Source organism: Drosophila yakuba, chromosome 3R (genome assembly GCF_016746365.2).
Source record: "Drosophila yakuba strain Tai18E2 chromosome 3R, Prin_Dyak_Tai18E2_2.1, whole genome shotgun sequence".
Taxonomy (NCBI): Eukaryota; Metazoa; Arthropoda; class Insecta; order Diptera; family Drosophilidae; genus Drosophila; species Drosophila yakuba.
The window spans coordinates 21963255-21987028 of NC_052530.2; the positions used below are offsets into that span (position 1 = coordinate 21963255).

General features: G+C 42.3%; 1 protein-coding gene across 1 annotated transcript in view; it reads right to left on the reverse strand.

The window, feature by feature from the left end:
• The window catches only part of LOC6537885 (zinc finger protein 853), a 65783-nt gene that overhangs the window by 36251 nt on the left and 5758 nt on the right, over positions 1–23774 (reverse strand). Inside the window, exon 2 of the mRNA XM_002098390.3 lies at positions 9322–9392. The gene's annotated coding sequence lies outside the window, so the exon portion shown is untranslated. The remainder of the gene's footprint in view (positions 1–9321; positions 9393–23774) is intronic.

Consider the following 23774-nt stretch of genomic DNA (forward strand, 5'->3'; position numbering starts at 1 on the left):
GTGCATGCACTTTGATTAATCAAATCAAATTAACGCCGCATTCCCACACAAATCAATGCAATTTGCGGTGCAGCCTGCCAAAAAGAGCCAATTGACATCGGGAAATCGACTATGCAGTATGGGATTTTTTTTTTCATTTTTTGGTGCTGGCGAAAGTGTTGAGAGCACAACACCCACCCAAAATGGCAGCCTAGCCCATTTCGACGCCTTGTGGGCGGGTGGTGCCGGTGGTGCTGGTGGTTTTAGGTGGTGCTAGTGCTTTGTAGTGGTTTTTGCCCGCGATGGGCGAGGCTCCAATGCAAAACAAGTGCTATCCAAAATAAATATGCCATGGAAACCGAGCTAGAGGACAACTGCACACACTTGCGGCCCAAATTTTGGCTTAATTGAAATGGATGCATAATCATGTACATATGTATGCCAAATATAATTGCTAGTGGGGTTAACAATATGTTCCTATATCCTGTTTAACTTGCGCAGTTACCTTTATATATTTTATAAATTTTTGGATTATTAGCCAATTGGTAATCTATTCACATTCAATTATTCCAGCAGCAGAACTTCCCCAGCAAGAGTATAACCAAACCTATTGAATTTGGGTTTAGTTGACTTTTTGGGGGCTTTCCAGCTGCAGACTCTTAAGGCGATTTGACAAACGATAGACAGGACTGTGGCCCGGAGCAGAAAAAGCCACTAAAAAGTGGACACCGAAGTGCTTTGGCCATGTTGTCTGTGCCATTTTTGGGCAACCCCCGACGTCATTATTTGCGGCCTGCGAGCGCACATAATTAAAATTGACTCAAGTGTCGCTGCTGTCGTCACACCCAGTTGGATATGTTCTGGCCTGAGATGGATGGAAATTTTGTGTGGCCCAGAGGGGGGGGGGTGAGTGAGGCGGTTTTGGCTGCATAAATTTCAATTGGCCATTGACAGGCGTTTGTTGTTGCCACAAATCTTTGTCAGCTGCACATAGTAAAATGAATGTTTATTGTTCGGTAAGTGCCGCAGCCCCGCTGTTCAGGCCGCAAAAAACCAACAGAAAAAAGTAACAAAAAACAAAATAGTCACATTTAATGCATGGGTCGCAATTTATAGGAGCCATTTTCGGCCATTTGATTGAAAGACCCGCAATGGGCGTTCACCCATTGCCAAAGTGCTCCATCTGTTGTTGTTTCTCTGTGTTTCCCTGTGCTTCTCTGTGTTTGTGTCGAGATTTCGCGTATTTTCGCCTATTAATTTACAACTTTTTGAAGCCATCGCCTTAGCAGTAGCGGCCAACAACTGGGCAAACAATTTGCCATGGCCAAAAATGGCAAGCAGCTGAAAAATTTCGCATTTCCCATTTAGCTTTTTTGTTTTTGTGTATCTTTTGCATAATTTCCTTGTCTTCTCTTGTTTGGAATGGCGCATGCCATGGACTTACAAAAGACTCCTCGGGCAAAAAGTGAAACTTTCATAATTACTTGAGAATTTCTGGCAAGCCGTATCTTGCATACCCACTAACTCTCTTTTTAGCTTATTTACTGCTGCTTTCTGGCCAATTAGCCAGTGGCTAACGGTAGCCTCCAGCTTCAGCATTCAAGTTTAACTCCGACTTCAACTTCGTATACGAATTCAGCTCCTGCTTTTTTTGCTGCCGGTGGTCCACGCGAGTGTTTGCCATACGCATTAACGCCGTTTAGGCCCAAAAGACAAACGGCAAACAGCGAACAACAAACAGAGAAACAACAAGGGGTAAACAAAAGCGACAAACTGGCCAAGAAGCCAGGGGACAGCTGTCCACAGCTGGTGACCAGCTATTAGCCAGGGGCTATCTCGTGGATCGCCTCTTGTTGACTCTGGTCAAAGATCTATTGCCTGCACTCGCAGAAAAATATAGTTAAATTTTATATTCCACTGATAACTATAATTTAAGAAAAAAATAAGTGTTTCTTTTAACCTTATCAACTTTTTAAAAGCATACCTAGCTAACAATATATATCTTACATGTTGATTAATTTAGTAATAGTCTAGTAAAGACTTGTCTGCTTTCTTAAGGGGATCTGAGCTTCGACTTGACCCGCCTCAATGTTGTTTGCCCAATGCCAATGTGGCATTTAAAACTAATACGAGCGAGACAACAGCGCCTGTGCTGACTGTGCTGACTGCCACCAAATTGGTATTGAAAACAGTCAACAGACTGCTTGGCGGCAGTCGCGCTGCTCGCAGTTCGCTGTTGGCTTTTGGCTGTTGGCCTATAGCCAACTTGGTAACTTGGTAACTTGGCTCAGACTTCACAGCCAGGCTCAAAGTCAAAGTTAGTTGTTTGCGCTGGGCAAACAATCGACCCAAAATGAGAGACTCTCGGAAGCGACTTGAGGAACATTCTTGAATGTGTAAGGGGCGCAACCGAACAGCAAATGGGCTGCCACATCCACTGCACTGGCAGGGCATTAAATTTATGCAGACTGCACATTTGGCCCACTCCTTCTTCAAATTGCTATTGCAGACACTCAAGCTCATCGCTCAGCCCACATGTGGTCCACTCCAAAAGCGTTTTTTTTTTTTTTTTTTGGTTGGCTTTCCCAACTGTTTATCTGCATGAGCGCGTTACCATTTTGCTACAAATAAAAAAAAACTCCCCTTTTCGTTGCCGCAGCGCACCTGTCCGCAGGATAAAATGCAGGCTTATTTATGCGAATTTTCGCAGACCATATTTTCGTTAAGGCAAATTCATTTCTGCGCCTCTGCCTTCATTAGTTGTGGCGCTCACGGTGAAAATCTCTGGGAAAATCTGCCGTATCAGCAATCCTCGCATCATGATCTCCTTGTCAGATGACGACTCGTTTTCGTTTTCGCACTGGCTTTTGGCTTTTGCTTTTGCTGTTGCACACTCCGCGAAGTTTGCCAAATGTGACGTCTAATGAAGCATGAGCTCTGAGCCAGTTGTCGTCGGGGTTTTGTCGCTGCTAGAGTCGCCAACCGGTTGGCGGATTTGAAAATCTGGTAGTCATAAGGCGATGCAGCCTTGATAGCCGGCCAGCGGATACAAATGTGAGATAACTGGCCGCAGATCCGATGACAGCGAGAGAAAACACTGGTAGCCACTGGGAGGCGAACGCAATGGCAACGATGACAGCCAAATGCCTGAGAATCGCATAGAAGATCCATGGGATGCATTTGCAATCAGCAAATAGAAATATTTTGTCTCTATATACCGGGAGAAAAGTAACTTAATTTATCCTTAAATGTAATAAAGAAAATATTATTTGATAGGATAAGATATATACGTACTAGATTAGCTTTAAGTTTAAAAGTACCTAAATATTTATTTAAGCGTTTTTTATGGTACTGATAGTGGCAGGTAAACCCGATGCCTCTTTTATGTGCATCATGGAAAACCGTAAAAATTATTCTGCTGATGCTGTGTTCTGAAAAGCGGATTCAATTTGGGTTTTCTCACTCTCTCAACTCGCCAGTCGTCGTCTGCAGTGGGCAAAGAGCATATAATTCCCATTCCGAATCGCTAACAAGCAATTATACGTATTTAATAGCTGAATCCTAACGATTTCCTCCATTACCAGAAATCGCATTCGCATTCGGGCAACCTGCCTTAATTTACAGCATGCAAAATGAAATGGAAGTAGAACCGCTGCACCAACAGCAAAAAAAATCCAAAAAAATAAAAATAAAAAGAAACACCATCAAACACATGCAACGTAGCCTGGTCGCCTGCTGTGCACAGGCAATTTATTGTGTGTTTGTTTTAGGCTCACATATGAGCAACAGTACGAGTATCTCACAGATACACAACGGTGCCTAACTGCAAATGTGAGAAAAACACAATTAGCTTTTGGCGGCGGTGCAATGGAGACCACCTGCTGCTGCTGCCCAGCTCGCCACGAGATCCGAAATATGAAAAGCCCCCGACTTTCCACGCAGTCAGAAAACAAAGAGGGAAAACTGAAAATAAAAGGGAGAGATATAGAGACAGATACACGGGAAAACTAATTGCACATAGAAGTTGACCGCTGCATGGTTGATTCAAATTCTCCACAAGCACAGCGGACCGGCAAGTTTAAGGTCAGCTTATCTCGTGTGATATGCAAGTGCCCTCAACCATGGGACCAACTATCTCAAAGCCAGAGTTTTTATAAAAAACCAGCATGCAGATGTATAAAATATATGTATATATACACAGACTCTGGCCAACAACAATAGTCATAAAGCATACTACTTCGAACGCCACACAAACGGCAAATTGAAACTAATCGAGTTTTGGCCAAAAGGCAGCTGGCCATAAACATAAAAATAAGTCAGAATCTAAACAACGTTTGCAGAGCTTGCGATTGTAATAAAAATCACTTTGAATATGGCATAGGTGTGGTCCTAATTACCGATATTAAAGCGGATCTATTTCATCTGGTCGGCTTGTGGGTCTGCCTGCCTGATATTCAATTCGATTCAAATCAATTTGGTTTTGCCACGCGCGGACTGGGAAATCAATATGCTCGAGTCGAGTTGAGTTGTGGGCTTAGCAATTGCAGATGCCTAAATTTGTGCTAATGGCATCAAATGTCAGTAATTTCACTGCGCTTCGAGAGGAGCGCCCTGACCAGAGGTCTTGCAGTGGGTAACCAGATAACCGAGCCCTTGTTTTAATTAAAATGGGCGCACATTAAACCCAATACACTTAAGCGCGACTTAAAATAGAAGCTGTGCGAAGCAGGAAGTGGTGGCCATCAAAGTAGTTGGCTTAGTTTTGCGCTTGCCTACTTTCATTGCGGCCCATTGTATCAATTTCAGTGGGCCAAACGCATAGAGCCATCGAGCACAACAACTGCTTTTGGCCCATCAGTGTCAGGCTGTCAGTCAGTCAGCAAAAAAAAAAAAATAAATAAAACTAGAAAAAAACACAAGAGAGCAAACCATTCCAGGCAGTCAGTCAATCTGACTGTCAAAACGCACGCCCATTCACGTGGCCAGAGCTTTAGCATTAAAGGCTCAATTATGGCACACTTAATGAACTCATCACTTGGACAGCGCATCAAACAATAACTGCAGACTGTCAAAACAGTCCAAATCAAATTGGAGCACCTAGCCGAGAGCTTTGCCATCTGGTATTTACTTGGCAAAGTTGGGGCGTGGGCGGTACTTGAGCTGGTCACTGGTACCCCAAAACACTGGCATTAAAGAAAGCAATTAACAATTACAATGAGCACTAGCATTTGGCAATTGGACAATGGTGACCCAACTGGCCATTAGCTAAGGCGACACTAATCCAACTATCGAAAACGCTTTCGAATGGCCATCAATTGGGGAATTTACGGTTTCAGTTTCTTGGAAAAAAATTATTGATTGACCACAGGTACTTAAGCACGCTGTTAAAATACAGACCTGACTTCTGCAAATTGGCTTCCGTAAAAAGTAAATGAAAATCTGCTTGAACTAGTAGTTATAATGTTATAATGTTATAATATACACATACACTTGAAAGTTCCTATTAAATGACTTAATAATATAAATCCTGACTTATAATTTGGCTTCCAAATCTTTTAAAAGCTTTAATCACTTAAAAATTAACCAAAATTCAGTAAAATACTATTATTAAGATAATAAGTATTATTACTGCATAAAGTGTTAGTTGTGAGTAAAGTGTATATTGTAATTATTTGACAAAACAATATATTCAAGTAGTTAACTTTTCCGGAACTTCCAGAATACCATGCGTAATCGAAAACCTGTGCATAAATAAAACTTCCTTTGTTTTTTTTTACACGACTCCCCAGTCCAGTCTCACCTTGATCTTGAGGCCCAGACTGGAAACAGATCGCTGCACCGGCACACCCATATATATTCCTGATCGACAGCTATATATATGTGCGCATGGCATTATGGCATTATCTATTACCATTCCCAACTATCTGGTGCACAGTGCACATATGGATTTTACCGTTTTAGGCATTCAGTCTAATTGATTGTTTGCAGTTTCTGGTTGCTGGCCGCCACCTACTGACCTTCACATTGAGCGGTGGCAGTATCCGCAAGTCGATCGATCCAAACCGATACGATACGATCCAAACCGATCCGATCGACCAAAAGCCGGACAAACGTCTCGGCGTCCAGCTCGTGCGCTATAGCTTTGGCTATATAACGCTTCGATCTTATGGCGGGGGAAAAAAATTGAAAAAAAAACAAAATAAAAAAGAGATCCGATACGACCACACAATGGGCGCGTTAGATAGCTAATCGATTTGCTGCTCATTCGATTTTATTACGTATTCAAATTGGTGCAATTACCACTTGGAACTCGTATGGTGGCATAAGGTGGGTGTGGCAGCCTCAGCATTGATTTTTCTAATTTTTGCTAAATTGTCTTGTGATAATTATAAATGCTGCAACAATGTATGCACGACCGCAGAGATTTTTCCATCTCCTGGACATCTAATACAGTTTCTTTATAAGAAGTCTTTTTGGCATATATATGTTGTATGTAAATGTATATATTTTGTAAAAATGTGTTGATAAACTTGGTGACAGTTGCTTGAAACGGTTTTTGTTGTTACGGCGTTGGAAGAAATTTCTCCAGAGCTTGAATTACGTGCCGGATTTGGAGTGCGACAGCAACCTGCAGCGGATCGCTGTCGAGGGTAATCCGAGACCTTCTTTCACAACGATTTTCATTCAGTTATTCCAGTGGCCAGAGCCCCTGGTATGCAGATATCTGCAACCATCGCATCGGATTGGCATGGAACACTGGAGCAGTGGAGTGGTAGAGGTAGAGGTAGACCGCAGTGGGCAAACACTTGCTGCCTGGTTGGCTACCGGGTCCAAAAAGCGACCCAGTCGGCTGAAGACCACGTCTTGTTGCCAATCACTCAATCAAAACGTCACTTGGCGTGGCAGTTTTGCGTGGCGTTTGTTGGAAAATTGAAATAGAAACGTCAGAATTTCTGCTCTAATTATAAGGCGGTATGTTTTACGTACTAGCCAAGTTTCTTGACTCCTCGTTTTTGTCTGTCTGTCTCTCTGTCTGTCTGTCTCTGTTGGCTGGCTTTTTTCTTCAATGAATATTTTTCTGTGTTTTGTTTTACAGTCTGCGCTTTGGCTTCCATCCGTCTGCAGTCGTATCTGTATCTGTATATGTAGCTGTATCTATATCTGTATCTATATATCTCTGTTGCAAGAGAGATTATGCTTTGATGCACTCACGTTAAGCTCACTTTACAGTTACAATTATTGTTTAATATCGTGTGGCCGGCGAAGACCCTAGAGACTTGGCCGGTTGCATTCGCAACACTTGCCGCATTTTGTGGCAACTCGATTCGCTGACTCGACTCGGTTTTCGTTTGCAATTATTATGCATTAATTGCGGGTGGGACAACCGCGGCTCCGATGTCTCCCAGTCCGGTGGAAAAGCAAAAAAAAAAAAATAATAAAAATAATAATGAATACAAAAAGCCGCTGCACTGCACCCACTGACCACCACCAGCCCAATTGCCCAATCTTACAGCACGCAAAATGCTGAGACCCAAATGGCAAAAACTGCAATCGTTTCTCGTATTTTTCGGCGTTTCCCTGCAACCGATACACAAAACGCAAATTGTTTTAGATTGCCCAAAGCGGCGAATTATTTGCAGTATGTTGCCACGTTTTGTGTCGCTGCTGATTATATAAATCGCTCCACATTCCCCGCCCCTCGCTCGATTCCACAATCTCAACTCTAATGCACGACACGTCGGTGGCAGCCGCTGGTCAATTGTCTGCCACACATTTGCTGGGCACGTGATTGTTGTCAGGTGGAAGCTGCGATATCCCCCTCATCCTGTCGGCGGCACCTCCGATTGTTGGCCATTTAGCCATGTTGCATGTGAGCATGCGCTTTTCGCTAGATTTGGCTACTTAAAATGCAAGCTTATTATTCTGTTTCGGTGCACTCGAAAAAAGTCTACCCAGTTCTATAGAATTTCATTAGTCTGAGCTAAGTAGAAGAGGTATTATATATATAAGTAGGTAAGATATTTATTTTAAACATAATCACAATATCTATAAATTTATTAGGAACCTATTAACACGAATTTTAGCTCAGTACTACAATTATTGCTTGAGTACGCGACCTTCCCATAAATGCTGCTCAGTTACACGAAAAAATGCACTAGATCGTGTAAAAATCGATTCCCTAGGGCAACAATTCTTTCCGTTTAGCATGCAGTTTACAACCACAAGTAGTTGTAGTAAAAATTTCCTCTATTCCGCAGACAAAACTGATTAAACATGCATCAACTGCCGACCAGGCACAAATCAGCGTTTTGCGCCGCTGCAGTTGCATTTGCAGTTGCAGTTGCACTTGCTGCTGCTTGCAGTTGTTGTTGTTGTTGGTTGCTGCTGCAGGTTGCCGCTGGTTAAAATCAAAAAAAATTTTGCGCGCTTTGCAAGCGTGTCAAAAAATTGGTCATTGTTTGTAATTATGAAAATTGCTTAATTGTTGCCTAACCCCAGTGGCAGCAGTAAATGCGGTAAATGCAGCAACAATTGCAGTTGCTAATGCGGCGGACGAAAAATTTGAACAGACAGTTTTTTTTTTTTGCCATTGCTTGTAGTTTTTTATAAGAATTATTATCGTTTTTTTTTTGTGTTTTGTTTGCTGTTGGCATCTGCCTAAGTGGCAAGGCTTAATTGTTAATAGCCGCTGTTATAATTCCAGTGCAGGGTGCTAAATTTTATTGCTAAATTATTAATTGCAATACTATTTACCTGCAATCTGTTTCGCAGATCTATATGTTTTTAATTTTCTGTTGCGCTCAAAGTGCTGCGCCCAGTTTATTATTATTATTATGTTTTTTTTGTGTTTTTGGATTTCGGGCGCCGTTTATGGTCGCTTGACTAAGCAATTTCGTATAGTAGGCACCTAAATACATATGTACATATGTGGCATGTGTTTATAGCCCAGTTAGTTGCTGTCTAACGGCCCAGCGGAGCCAGCAAACGAAGCGAAAAAGTTAGCAAAAATTGGTTTTTAATTATTATTATTGTTATTGTTATTGTGGCGGCCAGCTACTGTGAGCTATTTCCGAGGAATGGCCCGTACGTAATGAGCAATTCCAGCTGAAATTCTTGCGACTTGGCTTGGCTGGCCGCCTTTGTTTTGGCCAGCAATTAAACGTTACTCATACGACCCTGTGGCCGCCCGCAAATTAAGCCAAATTAAGGCGGCTTATTAAGGCAGCCAGCTAGCTAGCTGGTTCAGTGTGGCAAAAACAGGTAATTAAAAAGTGCTCGCTTAGCAGTTTGTCATACTCGTATGAGATTTATAATACGTTTTGCATAGATTTATTGACTTACTTTGGCTGCCTCAGCGGAGCAGGAAGACTGTGTGCGCGCAGGAAATGCCAATGAGTAGTAGTTGTAGAGCACTGCAAATAGTTTCAAGCGAAGTCACATTAAAGCGTTATAATTAATACAAATCAGCACACTTAACATATAAGTACATATAAGTACATATAAGTACACCCCGTTCCAGAGACAAAACAACAAAAAAAAAAAAAAAACGAAGGAAAATAGCACCAGTTTAGCGTTTGGCACGCCCGGCACGCAGAGCAATTTTAATTAGACATAAACGACGAGCCACATTTGCAATGGGGCGTCGAGGGGACATTAAGCCCGAAAGTGTTTAGTTGGCAATTACATAAAATAAGGAGCAGCTTCCAGCACTCAGCTTCCAGCTCCCAACTCCCAGCTTCCAGCCAACGGTCTGCCATGTAGCGTTACTCCGTTTTTTCCCCGCTTTTCCTCGTTTTTCCCCTTTTTATTCCCCCTTATGCAACACTCGAATTAACATGTTCCACAGGCAAAGCCAACGCACAAGTCGCTGTCATCACATAGATACACGCTGCCCGAGTGTAGATATATACATATTCACTCCATGGAGCAGACCTGCAGATACACAGAGTGTGTGTCTCGCCTTGCTCTGATTTCATCGGGCGACAAGAGCAAGTGCCTCCGCTGCAACAGGTGCTTGGTGCATGGTGCCTGTTGCTGGCGACGCCCATTGCGTGTGTTTTGTGTGGCGGCTAGAAAATGGCCAAGTCCACCAGATAAGCAATAGGCCAGGCGTGCTGAATGCATGCTTGGAGGATGGGGGATGTAGGATGGCGGCTAGATGGATGGCCAAAAGAAGCTGGCCAGTGCGTGAGCTGGCCCAAAGCAGGGGCTTGCCGTAGAGGGGGATAGCGGTCAGTGGATAGCCAAAGTTGCAGCATATGTAAAATATAACACAAAACATACACAAATATCGAACTAAACACATTCAATGATAAATTTCATCAAGCGTTGTATACAATTTCACTTTGCAGGTGATTTTTGGGTATTCTCTGAATTTTATAATGGCTTTTGAAAATATATTTATATTGAACATACAAAGTCCGTGGTCAACATGTTCTTATTAAAATGAGATGTTTGCTTTTGCACACACAGTGTTGGCTGTTAATGGGATTTTAATAATCAAACATTTTCCCAGTAAACTTAAAATGCAATGAACGAAAGTTTAAATGAGTGTTTTTTTTGTTGCCAAAAGAAAATGTATTTATTTGCGTGGTTATTATAAATGACAAATGAATTTGCCTGGGGGAATCACCAAAGTTTTTGCCTAAAAGACCCTGCAAAGTTGTTAACTTATACAATGCCTGAAAAAACCCCTTTTTGCCACACCCCTGCGTTGAGCAACTGCTACTGGTGGCGCCAAAAAGAAGCGTCAACGACAACGATGCAGGCGCTAAATGGCTTTTGCCATATAAATGTCTTCATTGCGTATGAGTGATGAGGCAGCCATGGCCATGGCCACGTCCCAGCCGAATCCCCGCCAGAAACGCCATGAAACTCTGCCACACGCAGCTTGCGAGACGCCTGTTGACGCATTTGGGTGTTGATTTTTAATTTATGCGCTTTTAATGCGCGAGAAAACATGCATTTAAAGTGAATTTATTATGAATAAAAGTGCGGCATTAATTACGGCGACAAAAAAAAAAACAAAAGTGCGCTGCAGTGAGGGGATCGCTTCCGATCAGAAGTGTTTCTTTGGGATATTGCACAACATGATCTGGATCTGGATACAACCAACATCCTGCCGAAGGGAGCGGGGCAACTTGGGGCAACTACAGTCGACTTGGTGACTTGGCTGACTTGGCTGACTGACGTTGCAACACTTTGGCACGCATGCGCGGCATTTTAATGCGCAAAGTGCGCTGCCAACAACGAAACACGCAGCACGCCCACTTTTTTGCGAATACCTGTGAATGCGAATACCTGCGAATATCGCATCGAGTATTCGCGCACAAGTGCACTCACACATCGAATGGTTATGGGTATGGGTATTCAGACTGTGACTGCGGTCTCGGAGATTTATTATTGTATAATGCGCCGTACGCAGTTTTATTTATTGCTCTGCACGCCAAAAACTTTAAAATCAATTGAAAAGCTATAAAAACGTTCGTTTATTTTTTATTGTTGTCGTTACTTGTGGATTTTGTTAAGTATTTCAACATTTCTTACAGCCTGCTCTGCTCCAAATTGCCAAAATGGTCGGAGCGCTCTTATTTTTTGCTTGCGCTTTTTTTTCTACATTTTCCTTATGGGTTTCCCAATGGGTGGGGTTTCTGCCTTTGAAATGGGCGCAAATAATTTTGTAAGGTGCTTTAAAGGTGTAGAGAAAACTTTCAGAGTTTGGTGAATGAACTCCAGGTAGTAAAATTATTCACAATAACAGCATTTCATTCATGACTTCTGGTCGATCGACTTCATTCACGATTTCACCGCAAGCCCACTCAAATCGCCATATAATAATCGTATGCAGATCTTTCACATACAAGCCGAGAACAAGTCCCAACTAATGCTTAATCCCCTGACAATACTTAAGTCGGTTCACGAGCCTGGTCCCTTTTGTGGACCGTCTTCGCACAGCATTAACACGATGCCAGCTTTTAGATTCCTTTTAGACGAGAAACGGAAATGAAATGAAAAGACCCAGATCGCTTCGATTTCAGTTCTTTTTTTTGGCATATTCTTTGAGGGGCTTACGTTTTACGAGCATTTATTGATATTTTGGCTTAAAAAACGCGAGGTTCACGAGTAAAGTGTCAACACTTTTTCAAAGCTAACAGCCATTAGCCGGGCCTAAACGATGGGCCATAAAACGCTGACCGCCGCATCGTAAACCACCCAAAAAGGTGGCACAAAGTGTAAAGTCATAATTGTATGCGATGGTACCACTCGTCGAGGCAAACTGACGTATGGCTCAGCATAAAAAACATTCACTTTTTGTTGCCTACTATTTTCTTCTTTTTTTGTTGTTTAGTATATTTCGGTAGGGTCAGGCAATTCGGTGACCATAAATAGATATAAATAAATGTGTATAACGCATCTCTTAACAGAGCATCGAAAGCAATGCAAGCCTTAAGCACTTTTTGTGGTTTTGTTTTTGATTGTTTGTTGTTTATTTTTTTTTTGTTTTATTGTGGCCATTGTTATTGTGTTTTTTGCGCTTGTTAAGTGGCCTGCTGATGGCTCATAAATTGTGGCCAACTGTCTGGTGTATGACGAATAACTTGTCCATCGGCTGATTGATTTGCATGCGCCGCTGATTGACACACGGCATCGATATCCAACATCTCAGCATCGGCGACTCCAAGTGGCTTAATTTATGCAAATTCGCCACTCACACACTCAGTCATTCAGTCATTCTCAAGAGAGACTGCATTTAACTCGATTTTTGCATCACAATAGCCCATGTTCCAGTATATCGGGCAATTAGGCCCCACTATATACGCCCTCTGACATCCACTGCGACATGTTGGGCGTGTTTGGTTTTTGTGGCATTTGACGTGGCGTATTTGCATAAACGACACCTCCAAATGTTGGGGGGCAGCTTTGAACAATCCACGCATGAATGAATGAATCGCCGCCCCTTTTGGGCTCAATTGTGTGTGGGGTCTCCTTTTGAGCCGTCTGATTTATGCCTGGGAGCCTGATATCTGGCTGCATTTCTATTTCCAGCGCTTTGCATTTGGGAAAATTTATGAAGCTGGGAAAACTCGGGCTGGACCAATCTCAAAGAGCAGACGCATAATGTAATTAGGGAGAAAAGTCAGCTGACAATGGGAACCGGAACGCTGCATCTTCGTCAATGAAGAGGAAATGGGAGGTCAGCTTATTTAAATTATTAATATTATATTCAATTCTAGAACTTTGCCTGTAATTAAATGTATTATTTCAAATATACAACAATTGAAATACTAGCAAATTGATCAACAATTGAATTATAGATCTGAGTTCCAATAAGTTTACGCTGTATATTCCTTCTTCATGAGATATGTTAATCGGATTTCCGTTTTAAATTAAATCACATATTTTTTTATAGACGCCTTTGGCATTGCCAAGCCTATAAACCCCATAGAAAACCATTATGAATTAATGGTCTCTATTAAGTGCGCTTTATTTCGCTTCAGGTATAGATATTAAAATCATATTTACCAATCCCAATATTTACTCAAGGAACCATAAATATTTTATTTTTGTTTGAGCATTGCGGAAGCCATATTCTTCGGACCAAGGACATGGCTCGCACGGCGAATTAACGGTTAATAAAGCAATCAGCAATTGGCCCGCAAATCAAATTGGCAGCAGCAGTGCTAAAATCCAGCAAAATGCGCTAAATTAACTAATTTTTGTTTAGGCAATGGCAGTCGCAGTGGCAGCAGCAGCACAGTCAGTAAAAAACCAAAGCTCCAGTCGAGAGTGGGAAAATAAATTTGTTGCGCTAACAATGGCAAGACCTAAAGACAAAAAGGCACTACCAAGTTGGCCTGCAACGACTGCAGATTGTGGAACTCTTAAGCCAAGTTTTGTGGGCGCAGCCGGGTTTTTGAGTTGAGCTGAGCTGAGTTTTTAAGCTCAAATGCCCGGCTGACCGAGCGTGTATGCCATAACTATTTATGAACAGTTAGTTAACTTAAATGCTAGGTGGCAATTAAAGGGGCGTGGCTGGTTGGTACTGGCACTGGAGGTACATAGAAAGAGACGCGAATGCGAATGCGAAATCATAACCTTGCCCAGCGTCGAGAATCAATAAGAGCTTCGTTTCGTAGGGGAAACGTACTCGGTAGCCATATAATTAGCATTTGTTTCTCGGCAGCGCCAGGGACTCGCCCTGGTCCACACCCCAAAACAAAAACAAAAAAAATGGGAGAATAAAATCTCTAAAGACAACCAAATACAAAATACAACAATAAGAGACCGGTCAATTTGTGGTTTCTTTGTTTCCTGACTGCGTCCCAAATGGCCATGCTAGTTGGCCACTAATTTGGCCAGCATTTAAGCCGGTCAGGCTTTAATTAACAAAGGCCACACTCTAATTGATAAATTAAACAAGAAATTCAATTAAATGAGGAACACCCTCCGCCAGCACCCGCGGCCATCCCAAAAGGTGCCAAGTTGTTAACATAAACATTGAACTTCGCCGCGCAGCCGCAGCTGCCAAAATGCTGAATGAATCCATTAATTTGCACCAGCGCCCCCAAACTGCGGGCCGCAATTGAAGTGCAAAGTTGAACCGCAGAGCTATCACTCAGAAAAAATAGGATAAATCGGAAAGTAGTTGTAGAAAATAGTTATAAACATTTATGGTAGCTAAAAAGTTAAATCAAAATAGTGCAATTAAAACCAAAAGGGCATCTCAATTACGTTTGTAAACTTATGCCTATTCCCTCTTCTGTTTAATGATCTTAACATGCGAATTTTACATAAATTGTGTTTGGAATTTTGCATTTTTTATGAGTGCACATGTGGGCAGTACTTGGTCGAGTACTTGGAAAAGCCAGTCTGGGCCATGGGTTGGACCTGGTCCTGGCTGCTATCTTGATCGCATTTTTTTTACGGCACATAAATATATGCCAAAACACTACAATGAAAATATTGTGCTATACGAAAATGTGGCCACAACAACCACAGCAATCGAGTTTGCGGGGCAACGACGAGAGAACTGTAAACTGTAAACTGAAAACTGAAAACTGTGGCACAAAATATGAAAACGTTTTCAATGAAAATTAATGGGCAAACGCTGCAAAATTTTGGGGTGCGCACTGCGCATGCTCAAAAATGTTAAAATCGTGACCAGAGCTCTAGCTTTGCTAGTCCCAGCCCCCCTGATACCACCGAATTCCCCTGACCTCCTGGAATATACCCTCCCCCTGGAATACTCCCCACAAAAGATTGGTCTCTGCACCAAACTGGACGACGGCATTGTCTTTTGGGGAAAACTGTGTGGCGGCGTGTGATTTGGCAAATACTTAGACCTTATATGGAGCGGCTGCGATGGAAACTATTTCCTGCGTTGCGAAAAGCCGCCGAAAAAGACCAAATGCGGCAGTTGGCCAGTAACAGTTCACATTTTGTGTCATCCGCGGGGCGGCGGCTCCATATTGATAATTCATAAAGTGCGCGAAAATAAAAAAGTAAACGCCTGCTTGACCAAAAATGGTGAGCCATTTGAAATTAACGCGACGGAGTTGGAGCTGTTCAAATGTCAATTTTAATTTGCCGCGCCGCAAGCGATTTGACAGAGAGGTAGATTGCCTCAAAAAAAAAAAAAAAAACCAAGCTAAGCTATGGAAAAAATGATTTGAAAAAAATGTATAAAAGCGGTGCTGCCAATCTTCGCTGCAACATGTTGGGGCAATTAAAAATGCGCATACGCCGCGTTGCCGCCGCATTTGCACGCAGTTAGCGACGCGTCGGCGGCAATGGCGGCTTACATGAAAGCCAGCAATTTGGCAATAAGGAAATCGAAATCAGTCATCAGCCAGCCGGCAGTCGGCAGTGCAGAAATATATTGCATCTCTCACACCACGAGATGCACTCGAAAAGAGGTGAACTGCAAACTGCAAACTGCGAACTGCGAGATAAAAGCCCCAAAAATTCGTGTGGAAATTGAAGTTGACTGAGATTAACAGAGGTTTAGGATTCGAGATCATTGAATGGTTTGATTGTGCTGACTGTTTTAATTGCTTAATCTGGATTTTGGCTCAAATGCGATAGAACAAGTTTGGGATTTCGTATGAATAGATTGAAATTTGTTGAATTGATTTCTCAAAAAAAAAGCTATATAATTTAAATATGGAAGTTTCCATAGGCGGAGGTTAACGTATTATGAAGTGTTTAAGCTGATTATTGTTTTTTCTTTATTTGCCAGTCTAAACGATTTATTTTTTGAGTAAAGTGACATGTATTTTTAAATAATACAAAATACGTACAAATAATTTAGTAAATATCTAAACGATTTCTTTGATTGGTGTACATTTCAGTTGTAATGCCCATATAAAGTTTAACTTAATTTCTGGCTGGAACAAGCATAATGCAATCGAATTTACACCACAACACGCCCACAGCTCAAGGAGTTGAAGAATTAGCCAACAGCTCGGTATATGAAAAAAAGAAAAGAAAAAACTAAGTTTTTGGCAAGTCACGCAAATCTTTTCGGTCCGCTCATTAGACTAATGCACCTCGAATGCATACTCAAATCTCGAATCCTATTCGCATTCATAATCGTGTTTAGAGCAGGGAGCCATGAGCTTTATTATTCAATTCGCGTTCCGCTAGAGCAGATCCCGACCGAATCACGCACTTTATGAAGCCATTATATAAAAAATATTTATTAGCAACACTTTTGCTTTTAATTAGCCAGCAGCAACGGCTGGTTTCCTTTGATTCAATCAATGTCGCTTGCGTGCCGAATGCGACCCCAGATCGCAAGACCGCCATGCCGCCATATCGATATTCAAATGTATTTCGGTTAATTAGAGTGCGGTTAATTTCGATGTTTATTAATGCCCTGGCCAGGTGTGAACAAAGTTTTTGGGTTGGGTTTTGCATAGGAAACGCTAAAAACATTACATTACAAACGCCAGTTGGCCAGTGAGCATAATCAATCAGCGTTGCAGCATTCCCACACACGCCCCGCAAACAAAAAATAATAAAAACAAAAAGAAAATCTGCAAAAAAAGGAGTTGATTTGGTTTTGGCGGACTCCCTCGAACAACGAAACGACCCCAGCCGATGGCGTTAATAATGCCAATTGCATGTTTTATGTGCCGCAACGATGCCAATAACAATAATAAACTGCATATTATTAAGCGCTTTAAAATATTTGTAACAAGCATCGCCCAGTCGCATTTGCAGTTGCAGTCGCAGAGTCTGGGCCAAAACCCGAGCCGGATCTCACTGGCTGACTGGACGACCTCTCGCGGGGGCACACACACTCTCTGGCCAACAACATGGAGCGCAGCTCCACAACTTATGGCCAAGTCAGGACAGACACGACGACGTGGTCAAGACTTCAAGACTGGTCGACTGCTAGAGTCGCTGTCGCTGTCTCTGTCGTTGTGTCTGTCGCAGTTTGCAGTTTGCAGCCTCTAATCATTGCTCTCTTTTATATGGTTTATGGCATTTCCGTTGCTGTTTCTTTTGGGTGTCCAGCTATTGCCAAATTCATTGCGATTGCGATTGCATTCGCAGCTTAGTCGGTACAGGCGTTTTTTTTTCTAAATATTTTTTGTTTTTTTGTATTTTTCCGTCTTACTTTTGAGCACGCAATCGGGGAAATACATCTCGGCGTGGCTAATTGATTGATGAAGCTGTTGGCACCTTGGCGAGCCTTGGCTAATCACTAATCACCAATCAATTCATAAAACGGAATAATAACAAACGCCTGCAACAAATCAATTAGCCGCTTAATTATGACACTAAGCCCAGCTGGCCAGAAACGGAATGAACAAATTACCACCGGCGACATTAGCATAATAAAGCGATGCAACCACGGGCTGTGTCTCATAAATTATGCATACTATTTTTGGGGACAAAAGACCCGAAAACCGTTCCGTTGATGTTCACCACTATAACAAAGCGCTATGTGGCGAGGGGCAATCGGCGGTTTGGGGGTAAACTCCGAGAAATACAGGCGGCTGATAACGGGCCAAAGTCTTTAGTTTGATTTTTTGCATATATGTATTTCATTAGTTGGCGAAAACTGCACGCCAGTTGTGGCTCCCATATAGATGGGGCTTTTGTTTGGGTGGGGGGAGGGAAAACGGAGATTCGATCTTAGCTGCCACAAAACTGGTTCGCATTCCACTTTCAGTGGTGGTAGACACACGATCCCGAATCCAATCCGGGGACAGGATGATGCAGCAGCAGCAGCAGCAGAGGCAGCAGCAGCTGATGACGATGATGATGATGGAAATCGTTATTGACAACGGAAGACGACGAGGCGATTTCCATGCAAATGGCCATGAAATGGAATTTGCCCGACGTCAGCGAAGGAAACGTACTTGAACCAGAAAACCAGGCCGACACATTAATGCAGCCTGACACCGCAGCCTTGGCTGATCGGCCCGAAAGATAGGGGAAGAGTTAAAAACGGACGCAACTCCGGTAGAAAAAATAAAGTATTTTTTTTGGGCGGTTGCTCCGGTTTCAATTAAACTACAACTAATTGCAACGGACAGCGCCGGCAAACACAAGCCAAAATAAATCATTTATTACTCGCGCTGAAATACCAAACAGAATAAGAAAAAACACCACATTGCCCCAGGTTTGTTGCCTAAGTCTTTTGTTGGGGCGACGGCAATTTTCAAATAAAAACAAAAAGGAAAAAATTTATAATAATCATAAAATACAAACCAGACATGAGCCGATCAAACAACAATGCTTAGCAAACAACTCTTGAGCGATAAAAAAGAAATCTTTTATTTGATTTCGCAAGCAAAAAAAAAAACCGTTGAGAAAAAGTAGCCAAAGCCAGAGCGAAATCAAAGCAGCCAAAACCGTAAAACTCCCCAGAGATTTTAATGACATTTTCGCAGGCTGGAGGAGCAGAGAACCACCAATCCACCAAACCACTGAGCCACCAAACCACCGAACCACCAAACTACAGATCCATTGGGTGTGGGAGCGGGCAGAGGGTGCCTACTCGACTACATGGCAGCCGTCTGACAGACGCGTCACTACGTGAGCGACGTGTTTAAAACTTTAATGAGCCGCAAAATAATTGCAAATGCGACTCATGTCGCCCAAACAAACGTATTGCGGTGAGAAAATACAGATCCAGCGGGGGTCCGCTGCCCAAGAAGAAGTAGGAAGCCAACACCCCTCCAGTTTCATTGCTTCCATTCCGAACGAAAGGAGCAGGGCAGCGCACCTGTCTAAGGAGGCCACACTGCCTGCACTCGGCTGCCGTTCGATGCGATTCGGTGTTGGGGCACTTAATTGCCTAAAGCGTGACTTAAATTTTTAAAAATCATAAAAGCCACGAAACCAACTGGCTCTGGCACTCAAAAGCTGAAAAATCCTTGCCTCTTAGCACATTCCTGGCGAAAATCAGGAAGCACTCAACTCACAATCCTTTTCTGCCAGTTTAGAGGTGTTTGGCAATTTGGCAAATTAACAAGGTAAAAAGGCTTAGGACGACGAGCTTCTCGTTCAGTGGCACTTGGCATGTGGCCAATTAGGAGCAGTTGCCGTCACTTAGTCATGGCTCTAAGCCCGCCGGATGAGTCGGCAGGTGGCTGAGTTTGGCTGCCTGTATTTTTATTGCCTTTTAATTATCAGAGCTCTAAACTGAAACAATATGGCAAAGTGAATAAAGTAAATAAAAGAATACAACAAAAACGAAAACGAAACGATAAAACTCTGCGAATTTCTTTGAGTCAGGTTCAAAAATGTGGGAATTTCCGTACGTATTACGAATCAAATGCGCGCTGCCAATATCATCGAAATCGAAAATCAGTTTGTGGGCGTAATTGCCTCAGAAAAAGGCACCCACACGCTTACATGCGTTAAATGCCTGCCAACGACAACGAAATGTATCTAAATACGCATAAATCATGGGGCCCGAGTGTCGCCGGGCTGACAACACGGCAATCGATTGCCAGATCCAGATTGGGATTCGGAATCCGATTCAGATCCAGATCTGGAGCAGCAGATAGGCGATATGAGCAAGTACGCGTACGAGTACCAGTATGAGTATGAATATGAGTATGCGGCATGACTCCAGCCCACAAATATTCAATAAGCACTCAAATATCGGGGGCGGTGGCAAAAAGGGGCTTACACGCTCAGATGGCGCGTTGATTGAACTCGGCTCGACTCAGATCGATCGATTTATCAACGTTTTCGGTTTCCAATCCAAACGTTTTAGCGCGTGCCCCAGCGCCATGTCAGCTTAGCGCTCTCTCTCCATCGCCATTCATCCATCCATCCAACCATCTATCTATCTATCTATCTTTCTTAATCCCATGGCAAACATTTTTATTACACTCAAGCTGAGTGAATAATACCACGGCACTGTGCGGATGTCTGTAACCCACTAAAAGATGGTCTTCCCCCGTTATGCTCTATATAAATTCTTGGTAAGGATGACAAGACAAATTTTGTTAGTAAATTAAAGCTCGGTTTTTGCGAAATTTGAACAGAAATATATACTTAATATGTATCATCCTGTACTTAAGATTTAACACAGGAAAAGAGTTATAGCTCAAAGAAAATAATTTATAATGTAAATACCCAAACTTTTTTTCCTACACTGCGAACATTTCTGCTTGAACCGAAAGCGTATTTAAAGATCATCGTATATAAGTAACTACCAATAACTTAATCCGCACCTATTGTATTTTTGGAGATTAGCGCATTATTGACATCTTTGTGGCTGCTTTGGCCCAGCAGGTGATGTGCTAACGAAGCGGGCGGAATTCGCTTGGCCCGATCAGGCGTAATCAAGTGGTGGTTCTCGGAGCTAGTTTTTTTGATTTATTTGCTGGGCATTTTAATGACTCCCCCGCCGTCTGGAGGCCCCGAAACGATCATTGACTTCTAGACGCGACTTTTATATGACCGTCATATAAACATGCATAAAAATTCATCAGCGGTGGACTGTTGTTATTTCCATCGCTATCAGCTCAATTTTTATGGCCTTACATTTCTGGTCTCGGGTCGGTCGGTCGGTGGTGGTGTCTCTGTGGTGTTCATTTTATTGGCCCAATTTGTAAATATAGCGCAAAAGTGTCGAGCATAACAATGAGACTCCAGCCATGGATGAACGGATCGGCGGCAAAAGGAACGAACTGAATGCGGGTGGTTGGTTGCGTGGTGTAGCAATTGTGGACTTCTTGATCATGCCATCAAGTTCGTTGCCTTAGTCATTCGTTTCGTGCCGCATGATTTGTTGTTTATTTGTCATTCCTAATCGCAGGCAAATCAAACACGCACCTTTGAGTCAAAAGTGTGTAGAAATGTTTATAAATTACAACAAATCTAAAATGCACCCAAAATTGATAGGAAAATAGAAAAAAAAACCAAACGCAAATACAAAAACGCCAACTGCAGCAGCAATCAAAATTTATGCATCAATAGCGGTTGGGTTTTTTTTATTTTGGTGGGTACTTTTTGCGTTTTCTAGTTGATTTCTGCCTCCTGCTTGAAACACGCATTATTTATGATTGCAAGGCATGTAATTCGTATGCTAATTGATAAGTATCGCGAAATTTATTAACCAGCCGTGCTGGACAACAACAAATAAATGCGTGCTAGCCGTGCGGCGTCAGTTTTCAAGTACACTAAACTCACACACAAACCTCTAATGCAAAAATCTCAAATCTTGATATATATAAGGCAGTTCGCTGCTGTTGTTGTTGTTGTTGTTGCTGTTATTGTTGTTTTCCCAGCTAGTTCTCACGCACAGGCGCAGCTGCATTTGGTCAGCGGGTTGTACTTGACCCCTCGCCCGCCCCCTCGCTCTGCAGGCCATGGCCCGTGACTTTTGTTATGCCGCCGCCACAAAATCAAGTTCAAAAGCTCGTACGCTTAAACATATATGTGTATGTAAAATGCGATTTGCAAGGCAAATTTTGTGTAGCTGCTGCTCCGTTTTTTAATAGCGTATAGCAAATATTTGTGTGTAACATAAAACCGCCAACAACTGTGTACATAGCACAAGTGCGGCCAACGCCAAAATCGAGCAACTTTGTAACATCGAATCGAAGCCACTATCCACAAACAGCTAAACAAACAGCCCGGCCAACAACATTTCGCGTATCAGCAACATTAATTATAACAGCCACAACAGCATCGGCGGCAGCCACAGCAATATAAGGCGGTGAAAAAATGCGTTTATTTTAAAATGAAAATAAATTTACAGTGCACTGGGAAAAATGTTTTGTCACCTATGAGGACGCCCTAAGATTAAAGGGTAAATAAAACAATATACTGAAATATACCAGTAAGAAATCAGAAATAGTAAAAAGTTAGTTTTAGCAGTGTCTTAGTTTAACTACTAAAAATGAATGTATTTGGGAAGGATGATTGATGTGTGGCCATTCAATTTGCCTTCGTTACTGCAGCTGTCGGCTATTGCGATGATGTAATAATTCTCGTTAACGTCGTACTGTCTGCGGCAAATAGATCCGCGAACTCCGAATGGGATTCGGATTGGAAAAATCCCGGGTCCATATCTACGGCGTGTCGATCAATAACAAACACGCACGCGTTTGGTGTGCGACATTTTTGTCGATTCTCGCCTTGATCTAGAATTTTGTTCCTATTAATTGATCTCATAATGACAGACACTTCAAAAGCGACATCACGACGTTTATTAATTAATGCAAGACCAAGATCGTAGCAACGTAGTCAGCCTCCTGCGTATGTAAAGTGCGTGCAAAAATCACAAGGTATATATATGCTAAGCAAACCAAACAAATGCCGGCAGCTTAATTAGCATTCTAGATTACACCACACAAACAAGTGCGTAACAAGAATTGAGGCAGTTACGGGCTATAATGGATTTATGGGGTTAACGCGAAGGCTGCCCGGTAGATAGACGTTTATAGACAGATAGATGGATGGATGGATATGTATATAGATAAATGGTGGCTATGGGAGTTAGGTGGCTCTGGGTAATAATGGGTTTGGGTCAGAACGAGCCAAGTCGGTCATTAGCGAGCAATGCTAAACGGAGGCAAATTGCTGTCAGAGCATTTCCCGCTTGCCAATATCTCAATCAGTGGCCAAAGTTTGTTGGCATCAAGTGCATAAATTAATGAAATTATCAATTAGCCAAGATACTCTCTCTCTCTCTCTCTCGGCTGCCGTTGGAGTTTGGAGTTTGCAGTGCCACAGCTACTGCCACTGTTGTGTTTCCCATGGATGTTTGCTGACTATCGGGAAAATCATTGCGCAAATGCACGCAGTTCATGTTGAAACTCAATTGCAATTAAAACCTTAAAACTAAAGTCTATACAGCCAGGCTAAGGAAGTCCCCAGACTGCATCAACTCGTTAGGCGAGTGGAAAATGCTTTAATAGAAATTACCGAGCTGGCAAAATGTTTGCAATTGTTGTCTGCCTGCCGACTGCCCAAATTGACATTATCAATGGCTTTGCAAATGCGTTATTTATTTAATGCCGCATCCAGCAACTTCTCGATTGTGCAATCCGATTGCTACCCTGGATATTTATGGGCATAAAGCACTTAAAACATTTTTATTCATCCGATTTTGCATGGCAATGAGTAAACATTTGCTAAACATAAATTAAATACTCAAATAGTAGATTTCTAAATTTTAAATGTAGTTAGTGCTGATTTAGTATGTTAGAAATATTTTTCTTTTGTAAGAGCTGTTTATAATAAATTCAATAAAAAATGTTTAATAGGGTATTTTCCGTTTCATTGAAAACTTTGCCTTTGTTTGATTTTGGATT